Raw genomic sequence first — 12,342 nt, forward strand, 5'->3', positions numbered from 1 at the left:
GTTCCAGCAGGCGGGTTGGCTAGGTGAACTCTCTCACCTCGCCTTCCTGCCGCTACGTCGACTGTCCGCCTGTCGACATTCTGGGTGATGCAGGCGGGCGGGACATTCCGTCCCGCCTACCAGCCGCAACGTCCGCATAGGAGGCCGACTGGCGAACTCCTCGCCCTGTCTACCTCGCTGGCCTTGATAGGGTCTTAGAGCCGGAATCTCCGAACCTGGGATCCAGAACTCCTCATCCCTATCCGGAGGAATAGACCACGCGTCCAATCCCTCCTCGGGGACATTGCGGTCCCCCTCTAGGTTGGGGACATTCAGCAACACCCATTCGCGATCCTTAAAAGTGCTACGAAGCAACCAGTACTGGAGACAAGTAATCCATCTCCAGTCCTTACGCCTGAATGCAAAGCCATGCTGCTTGACGGCCAAGCACAGAAAGGCCATGGGCGACATTTTGGTTGCCCAGCGGCAAACGAACGAAGGGTGGAGCAGGAAGCCCGCATCAGTGGCCACCCACACCCTTCTCCTCACCTGTTCCTCATAATCCTCTTCTTCCTGGGGTTGTCTGCGTCGTCTCGAACGCCTGGGCATCTTCAGATCTGAAATTTGAACAGAGGGGAAAAAAACCATTAGAATTTTGAAACAATCTCCCTCTGTCTTATATCTAATACCCCAGGATCCAAATATCTCTGGAAGGCTGGATTAAAACTATAAGTCATTACCAAATTATTTTTTGGCTTTTCACAGAAATAGTTTTAGAAGTAGAGGAGCAAATTTCCCTAAGGCCTAGATAAACATCCCAGACAATGGTACTCTTCGTCCACTCCCAACCTCTCGCCTTCCTCTTCTGACATTCCTATGCACTGACCGTGGAACCATTCTTTGCATTTATCACACTGGATCATAAACTTATATATAAACATATATACTCAAACATATGACTATTCTCCTTAAACAAATTCCAATTTTATCAAAATAAAGAAAGTTTTGTATGTGAATGAAACTCTGTTAAAATACATATTAATATAATTTGAAATATCGCACTCACATTATTGGTCACATGTGGTCAAATGAAAATTAAATATCACCTCGTGTGGTTTGGTACTCTAGCACATACAGTTATACACGTAAGTGATTCTTTCTCTCTTCCGTAATGCATTTGTCTATTTGGAATTACATCTTTCATATCAATACAAATATAATTTCTTATAACTCAACTTAGAACTTGGTCACAACACATTTCTTTTCCTCACTAGCTCTTGTTGAGTAGTAATATAATATAATCAAAAACATAAATAATACTGATCTCTGTATCAAGAATAGAGTCATTCTTCACCTTTTGTAAGACAACGAAATACATTATTAACAATGATGGATCAATTTGGTAGATCAGTTTGTAGTATTGATCAAAGGCATCTCTGAAATGAAAATCTTCCTGACTCTCCGATCTCCCGTTTCAGTAAAGTTGGTATGTTGATCATCCAACTTAATCTGTATAAGAACGAATCCTCAAATCCTCAAAACCGGAAATATCAAAAACTCGAATGCAAATTAAAATCGATAGCTTGACATAAATGTTAAGATTTCTCAATCAGCGGCCTTTAGGTGGTATTCCTCTCCAAATCTGACCTGAAGCTCATGCTTCATCACTTCAACTGCCTGGGTTGGTCCATACTTCCTTCAGAAGAGGTTGGTTAGTGTGGCTTTGGCCTCATCTGACACATCGCAAAACTTTTAAGGCATCCGCACAAAAAACTGGATGATTGTGCTGATATTTCTGCACAATCTTCGTGGGGTTCATGAAGACATCTCGATCTTTACTCCTGTGTGGAGAGAAAGTACATTAGTTAAAAGTTTTTGAGGACTTGAATTTTCAGTTTAAAGCAAATGAAACATTGTTGAAAATAGGCTCAATAGTCCAATTAAATCAGGATTAATGCAGCTAATTCCCATTAAATTGGTTCTGGATTGCAAGATTTCAAGAAACAAGGTAATTGACTTGATCCTCATTAGGTTGGATTTCACCTAACAAACATAGTCTATTTTTTTCCTCTTTTATCCACACTTCCCTGTTCTTCATCATGAGCATCAAAATGCCATTCATTTGGCTCGACTGCTGCAAAATAATCTGCTGCAATAGTTCGAACCTTCTATCCCTCTCGTCTTCCTCTCGCTGCCTCTCTGCTTTTTTCTCTCCTTCTCTTCACCTTCTTTCTTCCTCCCTTTGCTCCCGCAATTCCCTTTTGGTCGCCTCATCCTTTCTTAGTTGCAGCTCTTGTGCCTTTGCCTCTCTTTCCATTTCAAGCTTCATTTTCATGAAGGATGCCACATCGTTCCCCGAGTTCCTCCTCTTTGTTTGTGGTTCACTGTCTTCATCTTTCAGTGTGAAAAAATACAGGAGCATTGGCGCATAGGAACAGAAAACTATTGTCTTTTTCCTGTCCTTTTTGCGTAATGCATCTGACCATCGAATTGCCTATGAACTAAATTATATAGATTGATTAATTTCAGTAGATTTTGACCAAGTAAGAGAGGCACAAACTCAACATAGGGATCTTGTGAGGTCTTAAAGTGCTAATTCTTTGAATTCTTGGGAACTTTCTATTAGGTTTACTTTAAAAGCTCAATAGCAAAAAATCAAGCACATGAAACCATGATTTATTTTTGTTGTTGCAGATTTAGAATGTCCAGGTGCTGAATTTGGTGAAAATGATGTAAATTTCATTTTAACTGTAAAACGTCCTTAAAGGGGAAGTACACCCTGAAGAAAAAATTGTCGTAAAAATAGCAGAACAAATAATGAAAAGTATTAGTGAAGTTTTGAGAAAAATATATTAAAGATGAAAAAAAGTTATTAGAATATTTAATCTTGGATTTGCAACGTCACAAACAAGCAGCTGCTCCATATGTTATGTAATAAAAAAATGCATGAATTTCTTTTTTTTTTAATGGTTCCGGAAGACTAATTTTTGTTTTCTATTCGTGATCGGTTGTGAGATTATTTTTCTATTGAAAATGAAAGACAAAAACCATTTTTAATTTTCTAAGAAAATTACATTTCATTGATTACTTACCACCTACTATGTAGGAATGCTGCCTGCATATGATGTCACAAATTTAAGAATTACAATTCTATTAACTTTTTAATTCGTCGATTGATTTTTCTCAAACCTCTGGCAATGTCATTTTCTATTTTTTCTGCTATTCTTACAATTAATTCTTTTCAGGGTGAACTTACCCTTGAAACCTGGGGTTAGATAAGATAAGAATTATTTTATTTATACACTATTAAAAAGCCCAAACAGTTCACACAGTGATTTCCATTGGGGCCGTGTGGAACATACAATTGACGAATTTAACATTTTAAAACCAGTGTTTAACGAACAATATATATATATTTGCAAATATGGCTTGCTGAAAGACATTCAATCCAAAAAGCAGCTGTTCAATGATAATAGTAGTGAAACTATTCATAACTCCTTGGGAACGATAAGTACAAAAGTTTTCCTTCCATTTAAAGCACGATAGCAGAATTCGGTGAAGGTGGTAGCAACATGCAACATAAAAAGATTCTCTTTTAATTTTAGTAAGCCATAGTTAAATAAAAATATAAGCTAGGCTTAAAGTTACGCGGCCTTTGGAACCAGTGAATTATTTTAACAGTTAACTCAGTATAAAAAGATCACCTTCTGTTGGTCTCTCCAAAGTCTCTATCTTCTTGTGTTTCTCGTCGTTTCTTGTTGGCCCATCTGCTTCTGATTGTTTGTCCTGTTGGTGCAGGTCCTCTAAAATTGTAACAATTTCATCCTGGATCTCATTGTCCTCAGGCGCAATTCTTGATGCCGTCCTTCCGTCTCTGTTCTTTTTTAGGTTTCTTGCTTGAAGGAAATTGTACTTGTCTCTTACCACTCTTTGGTCAACTTTGAAACCTTGCGTTTGAAGAACCTTCGCTATCTCGGTCCAACATTTCCTCCGCTCCTTCGATCCTCTCTTAAATAGAAAAGGATTGACAGAAGCCACCTCCTTTAGTAGTGAGAGATGTCTCTGCTCATTCCACGTCATTACAATTCTGAAAATTAAACACAATGGCACAAGCACGGTTGCAGCTGGTTTTAGGTGCATGACCGATCTAGCATCCCGAAATCCTTTTCAACGCAAACATTCATTTTAGGCATGCTCTGGGTTTCGTGCATTTTCTCCGCGCTCATTCCTACATGTATCCCAGATGGCAAATGATCTGGTGGCATTTTTTCTGATACTTGACAAAATGACAGAGTATCATCTCCAATATCCAGGCATTAGCATTCGCCACAGTGACCACCTCCACGAAGGTCTCTCGTCTCATGGCAATCTCCTGAGTGAGCTCGCCTAGATACATAGGTGTGTTCGCCATCAGATATTGCTCCGGTTTGAAATAGGGAGCGTCTGTTTCCAGAAGCATTCTTTTGATAGGTCTATCCCTCAGCGCCTCATCCTGGGGACCAGTGAACTCCATCACCTTCCCAGTAAAGCTGAAGTGCGCTTGGGGAAATCGTCCGACCACGCCCTCCGCTCCTCTTTAACGCAGCAATGGAGGTGAATCCTCTGTTGGCATGAACAATGTTCGACCAACAAGCATCGGACATCCCAACTGATAGCAGTAGCACACGGATCTCCAGAGGACCCACCTTATTACCTATGGGCATTCCCAGAATCTGGATCAACATGTTGATCTGCTGCTGCCATGTCGTGTCCGGAATGGAGAAGTCCAGGCCCAGCTCAGAGACACCACAAATCCGCTGGCTGGCCAATAACGACCGCAATCTATTCAAGGTTTCCATAGTCACTTGATCAGCCTTCTTGGGGTGAATACCGACTGCCACTACCCAACTGGGATCCTCTGGATACCAGATTCTTCCCCACCATTGGGGGTCGCAATAATTCAGCACCCCTCCAGTCACTCGCACCGGCTTCAATGGTAACCGCCTGGGACAAGCTCTAATGGCATTTGCCCCACACTTCTTCAGGCATTTCTCTATCCTCTATATCCTCTTCTCTATCCAGGTGGAAATGACTGTCAATGATGATCGGGAGTCTATCTCTCTCATACTCCACAGGCGCTAGGCCAAGTCGGCCCACATGGCTAATACCGGTCTCAACAGACTCTGACTGTCTTGGTCTGACAGGAGAGGGTGAAGCAACAGGAGAATCATCTCTCTGCCACTCAACATCCTGGCTCCATGGCTCCGCCGATGTAGCAAGCGCCTCCTCAGCGTCCACCGGAACCTCTGATACTCCTGTGATCGTTGGCTCGGCAGCCTCAACCCGACTCACTGGAGGAGTCTGGGAGTCCTCGAGTTCTTCAACCGAGATTTCTTGGACTACTTTCACCCTCTGGAAGGATTCCACAATCTTAGTTTTTGTAGTAGGCCTGGGCGAAACAGCTCCCAACCTCAGGAAACCGTCTGCCAAACTCAGCCTGTTCTTCCTCTCCGGGGAGGGTTGGGCAATTGTAGGTGCTGCCATTCTTTGAGGGAGGGAGTGACCAAGCCCCCTCATGACAGCAGGTGGCCTCACAGCTCCGGGAGTAGTTGGTTGAAACGGAATACCCGTTCCAATGAACCCCTGTTTAAATGCCGAACGATGGAAGCCTACTGAGGGGTTAATTAGTAACTCCCTCAGATGCTCCTCTGGTGTCTGGGAGTCCTCGAGTTCTTCAACCGAGATTACTCGGACCACTTTCACCCTCTGGAAGGATTCCACAATCTTAGTTTTTGTAGTAGACCTGGGCGAAACAGCTCCCAACCTCGGGAAACCGTCAGCAGGAGGGAACATCATCTGGGAGTTTACAGGCAACTCCCCAGAACATTCACCAGGCTTCAGATCCGGGACTGGAGATTCACCTTGCACCTCCATAGGGATCTCTAACAGTTCCTCGGAGACCGACTCCACCAGCGGAGGGATCGAGCTGGTCTCAGCTGCAGCGTCTGCTTCCTCTAGCTTACCAGCTGCAGCTTCCACAATGTCCGGCTGACTGATGGGCGCGCGAATCTCCTGCGTATCGGGCCTACCAGCCGCCGCAGGAATCTCACGCGTCTCCTGCGTACCTGCAGCCGCAGGAATCTCACGCGTCTTTGGCCTACCTGCAGCCGCAGGAACTTCGCGCATAGCCGGCCCACCAGCAGCCGCAGGAACTTTGTGCCACTCTGAGCCGAAACGTTGGGAGTTCGGCAAGCATCCTCACTCTGCCTTTCTCCTGATCTTTCCCTCTGAGTGGGAGCGCTTGGAGTCGGTTGGGCATGTGTGCCCGCCCTGACTGTTGGCTCACCTCTCTGAGTAGATGCTCTGTAGGTGGGGCAAGCACTTCCACTCTGCCTGGCACCTGAACTCCCCCCCTGTCTACCTTGCTGGCCTTGATAGGGTCTTAGAGCCGGAATCTCCGAACCTGGGATCCAGAACTCCTCATCCCTATCCGGAGGAATAGACCACGCGTCCATTCCCTCCTCGGGGACATTGCGGTCCCCCTCTAGGTTGGGGACATTCAGCAACAACCATTCGCGATCTTTAAAAGTGCTACGAAGCAACCAGTACTGGAGACAAGTAATCCATGTCTAGTCCTTACGTCTGAATGCAAAGCCATGCTGCTTGACGGCCAAGCATTCAAAGGCCATGGTCAACATTTTGGTTGCCGAGCGGCAAACGAACGAAGGGTGGAGCAGGATGCCCACATCAGTGACCGCCCACACCCTTCTCCTCACCTGTTCCTCATAATCCTCCTCTTCTTCCTGGGGTTGTCTGCGTCATCTCGAACGCCTGGGCATCTTCAGATCTAAAAGATAAACAGAGGGGAAAAAACCATTAGAATTTGGAAACAATCTCCCTCTGTCTTATATCTAAAACCCCATAAACACTTTACCGAGACCCAAATATCTCTGGAAGGCTGGATTAAAACTATAAATCATTACCAAATCATTTTTTGGCTTTTCACAGAAATAGTTTTGGAAGTAGAGGAACTTCCAATTAGGTCCAGGCAAAAGATCAAGCACATATAACCATATTTTATTTTTTGTTGTTGCATGTTTAGATCTCCAGGTGCTGAAATTGGTGAAAATGATGTAAATTTCATTTTGATTGTGGAACATCCTTAAAGGGGTAGTACACCCTAACTGCTCGCCCTGTCTACCTCGCTGGCCTTGATAGGGTCTTGGAGCTGGAATCTCCGAACCTGGGATCCAGAACTCCTCATCCCTCTCCGGAGGGATAGACCACGCGTCCATTCCCTCCTCGGGGACATTGCGGTGCCCCTCTAGGTTGGGGACATTCAGCAACACCCATTCGCGATCCTTAAAAGTGCTACGAAGCAACCAGTACTGGAGACAAGTAATCCATCTCCAGTCCTTACGCCTGAATGCAAAGCCATGCTGCTTGACGGCCAAGCATTCAAAGGCCATGGTCAACATTTTGGTTGCCGAGCGGCATACGAACGAAGGGTGGAGCAGGATGCCTGCATCAGTGGCCGCCCACACCCTTCTCCTCACCTGTTCCTCATAATCCTCCTCTTCTTCCTGGGGTTGTCTGCGTCGTCTCGAACATGTGGGCATCTTCAGATCTGAAATATAAACAGAGGGGAAAAAAACCATTAGAATTTGGAAACAATCTCCCTCTGTCTTATGTCTAAAACCCCATGAACACTTTACCGAGACCCAAATATCTCTGGAAGGCTGGATTAAAACTGTAAGTCATTACCAAATTATTTTTTTGCTTTTCACAGAAATAGTTTTGGAAGTAGAGGAACTTCCAATTGGGTCCAGGCAAAAGATCAAGCACATATATCCATGTTTTATTTTTTGTTGTTGCATGTTTAGATCTCCAGGTGCTGAATTTGGTGAAAATGATGTTAATTTCATTTTGATTGTGGAACATCCTTAAAGGGGTAGTACACCCTAAAGAAAAGTTTTGTTGTAAAAATAGCAGAACAAATAATGAAAAGTATTAGTGTAGTTTTGAGAAAAATATATTAAAGATTAAGAAAGTTATTAGAATTTTCAATTTTGGATATGTAACATCACTAACGAGCAGTTGCTCCATATGTTATGTACTTAAATGCATAAAATAATTTTTTTTTAAATGGATCCTGATGACTTATTTTTGTTTTCTACTCATGATCAGGTGTGAAATGATTTTTCTATTGAAAAATTAAATACAATTTTACAATACCATTTTAATTTTCTAAGAAAATTACATTTCATTGATTTCTTACCACCTACTATGTAGGAATGCTGCTTGCATATGACATCACAAATTTAATAATTGCAATTCTATTAACTTTTTAATTCATTGATTGATTTTTCTCAAACCTCTGGCAATATCATTTTCTATTTTTTCTGCTTTATTTACAATTAAATTTTTGTCAGGGCGAACTTGTATGGCTTGCTAAAAAAGATTCATTCCAAAAAGCAGCTGTTCAATTCATGACAATATTAGTATTCATAACTCATTGGGAAAGATAAGTACAAAAGTTTCCTTCCAATTAAAGCACGATAGGAGAATTCGGTGGAGGTGGTAGCAACATGCAACATAAAAAGTTTCTCTTTTAATTTTATTGAGCCATAGTTAAATAAAAATATAAGCTAGGCTTAAAGTAAGGCGGCCTTTTGAACCAGTGAATTATTTTTACAATTATTCTGTCTAAATAGATCACCTTCTGTTGGTCTCTCCAAAGTCTCTATCTTCTTGTGTTCCTCGTCGTTTCTTGTTGGCCCATCTGCTTCTGATTGTTTGTCCTGTTGGTGCAGGTCCTCTAAAATTGTAACAATTTCATCCTGGATCTCATTGTTCTCAGGCGCAATGCTTGATGCCCTCCTTCCGTCTCTGTTCTTTTTTAGGTTTCTTGCTTGAAGGAAATTGTACCTGTCTCTTACCACTCTTTGGTCAACTTTGAAACCTTGCGTTTGGGGAACCTTCGCTATCTCAGTCCAACATTTCCCCCGTTCCTTCGATCCTCTCTTAAATAGAAAAGGATTAACAGAAGCCACCTCCTTTAGTAGTGAGAGATCTTTCTGCTCATTCCACGTCATTACAATTCTGAAAATCAAACACAATGGCACAAGCACGGCTGCAGCTGGTTTTAGCCGCATGACCCGATCTAGCATCGCGAAATCCTTTTCCATGCCAATATTCAGAGATGCCAACCCTCCCGATTTCATCGGGAGGCTCCCGAAAATTCATCCCAACTCCCGCCCTTACGATTACCATCCTTATCCTCCCGAAATTACGATTTTTTTTTGCATTGATCAAATTGGATTGGAAGGACATGTATCGTCTGCTAACTTAAGCATGTAGTAACTCCATTACGTTCGCTGCTACTAAATTCTGTGTGAAAAGTAGACAAATAAGGAGCAGCGAAAAGCTGGTGCATGTGATATGCCCAACGGGAATCCACTGTGCACCAGGCCGGTAGGCCCGGCTAGCTTCGCGAGGCGTGTGCGCTCGCGGCCACTGGATTTGTCGAGTCATGCGGTGGAATATCGGTGTGTGATTTCGGCGTATTGATGGGTTGATATTGACACGAAATGGCGGAAAATCAACAGAAGAAGACCAAGAAATGTTCTCGGAAGTATAAGACTGAATACAGTCTCCAGTACCTGTGTGTTCGGAAGTCGGAAAGAGGAATTTACCATGCATTTTGCGCAATTTGCAGCGTGGACATTTCAGTTTAGCAGGGAGGTCATGATGATTGATAATTCGGAAGCACTTTCGGTCGGGAGCAAACGGCATAGGCCTACGGACATAGCGATGTCAAGACCTTCGAGCTCCACTAGTACCCTGTTGTCTTTATTTCACCAAGCAAGGGACCAGCGCTGAGCTTTTCTTTACTGGATTTATAGTGGAACATAACCTGCCTATAGCCGATAGTGATAATTCATCCTTATTGTATTGTTGTTGAACAGGTACTTCTTTTGTCCCCTCATTTTTTATTTACATGTGAAAATGCATTTGATATTTTTAATGTTAAAAAAGTGGGAACAATGTTTATTTCAAAACATGTGAAATGCCCCAAAATAATAAGGGTCAGATTGCACCAGAGAGCATCTAGAAACCCAGAGCTTCCAGGGCCCTAAGGCGGGCCCTGGACCCCGGCCGCAAGGGTCGAGCGCTCCGCGCTCGAGATGTGCGCTACGCGCACATAATTTGGTGGCGGTTGCAAATCCTCCCTAATTCTGATTTCCAAAAGTTGGCATCTCTGCTATATTAATTCTAGGCATGCTCTAGGTTTCGTGCATGTATCCTAGATGGCAAATGATCTGGTGGCATTTTTTCTGATACTTGACAAAATGACAGAGTATCATCTCCAATATCTGTTTTGTCATTAGGTCTAATTCTGGGTGAGGTTATGTCAGTAAGTTGTAAACCTTGTTCCTTCTGACGTTCATGTCTTCAAATATGAGATCGTTACCTTTCATAAAGTAGCTGCTGTCTTCAGACCACTTGCTAAAGCATTCATGCATGATTTTAAACATGTCGTTCATTTCTGAGATGTAACCCTATCATTAATAACGCGCCATAAAGGACCAGTAACTAATTTGTCAATTAAGCCCAGTGCTCTTGCTCCCACGAGATAGTGATAAATCTGCATGAACGCACTTAAGTAGTTAGCGACTGGTTTCTTTATACTTATCGTAGAATTCTTGTAATAATTCGGATAGATGGGCAACACCAGCTCCATTGTGGAAAAGGATATTGAAGCTATTGCCTATGTACAGGGAAAGAGGAATGGATGTAACACCTTTTGATTTCAGAAATGTCCAGAATTCTATCGGTTTCCGTGATTTTTTGCATGTACGATCTTGCACTGATTTGCACACAGTCCTGATTAGGTGCACAGTTCCGTTCTCTGTGCTATTTCTGAAACTACAGCACGTTGCTGCAGTACCAACCTTTTCGTCACTGAAAATCAGCAATTTCCATATTAACAGAGATCCCAACCAGTATGATTTTATCGTATTTACTACGATAAAACAAGTAAAATACGACAGTACGATTTTGGCCATCAAAAAACGATTTCCCGACTTTCTGTCATTGTCCTAAAGCTCAATGCATACTACTTAGCATCACACCTGGAGTCAGGTAAAACGTTCCCCTTACACTACTCCTTGTGATGCCAGCCTCTGAAATCATACGACTGCTACTCCTGCAAATCGTATAGCCTCCTGGCATTAGCATTCGCCAGAGTGACCACCACCGCGAAAGTCTCTCCCTCGTCTCATGGCAATTTCCTGCCGTCAGATATCGCTCCGGTTTGAAATAGGGAGCGTCTGTTTCCAGAAGCAGCCTTTCGATAGGGGTATCCTTCAGCGCCTCATCCTGGGGACCAGTGAACTCCATCACCTTCCCAGTAAAGCCGAAGTGCGCTTGGGGAAATGTATCTGACCACGCCCTCCGCTCCTCTCTAACGCAGCAATGGAGGTGAATCCTCTGTTGGCATGAACAATGTTCGACCAACAAGCATCGGACATCCCAACTGATAGCAGTAGCACACGGATCTCCAGAGGACCCACCTTATTACCTATGGGCATTCCCAGAATCTGGATCAACATGTTGATCTGCTGCTGCCATGTCGTGTCCAGAATGGAGAAGTCCAGGCCCAACTCAGAGACACCACAAATCCGCTGGCTGGCCAATAACGACTGCAATCTATTCATGGTCTCCATAGTCACTTGATCAGCCTTCTTGGGGTGAATACCGACTGCAACACCCCAACTGGGATTCTCTGGATACCAGATTCTTCCCCACCGTTGATATAATTCAGCACCCCTCCAGTCACTCGCACTGGCTCAATGGTAACCGCCCAGGACAAGCTCTAAGGGCATTGGCCCCACGCTTCTTCAGGCGTTTCTCTATCCTATCCAGGTGGAAATGACTGTCAATGATGATCGGGAGTCTATCTCTCTCATACTCCACAGGCACTAGGCTAAGTCGCCCCGCACGGCTAATACCGGTCTCAACAGACTCCGACTGTCTTGGTGTGACAGGAGAGGGTGAAGCAACAGGAGAATCATCTCTCTGCCACTCAACATCCTGGCTCCATGGCTCCGCCAATGTAGCAAGCGCCTCCTCAGCGTCCACCGGAACCTCTGATACTCCTGTGATCGTTGGCTCGGCAGCCTCAACCTGACTCACTGAAGGAGTCTGGGAGTCCTTGAGTTCTTCAACCGAGATTACTTGGACCACTTCCACCCTCTGGAAGGATTCCACAATCTTAGTTTTTGGGAGTAGGCATGGGCGAAACAGCTCCCAACCTCGGGAAACCGTCTGCCAAACTCAGCCTGTGCTTCCTCTCCGGGGAGGGTTAGGCAATTGTAGGTG

This window comes from Lytechinus variegatus, chromosome 5, assembly GCF_018143015.1.
Source record: "Lytechinus variegatus isolate NC3 chromosome 5, Lvar_3.0, whole genome shotgun sequence".
NCBI lineage: Eukaryota > Metazoa > Echinodermata > Echinoidea > Temnopleuroida > Toxopneustidae > Lytechinus > Lytechinus variegatus.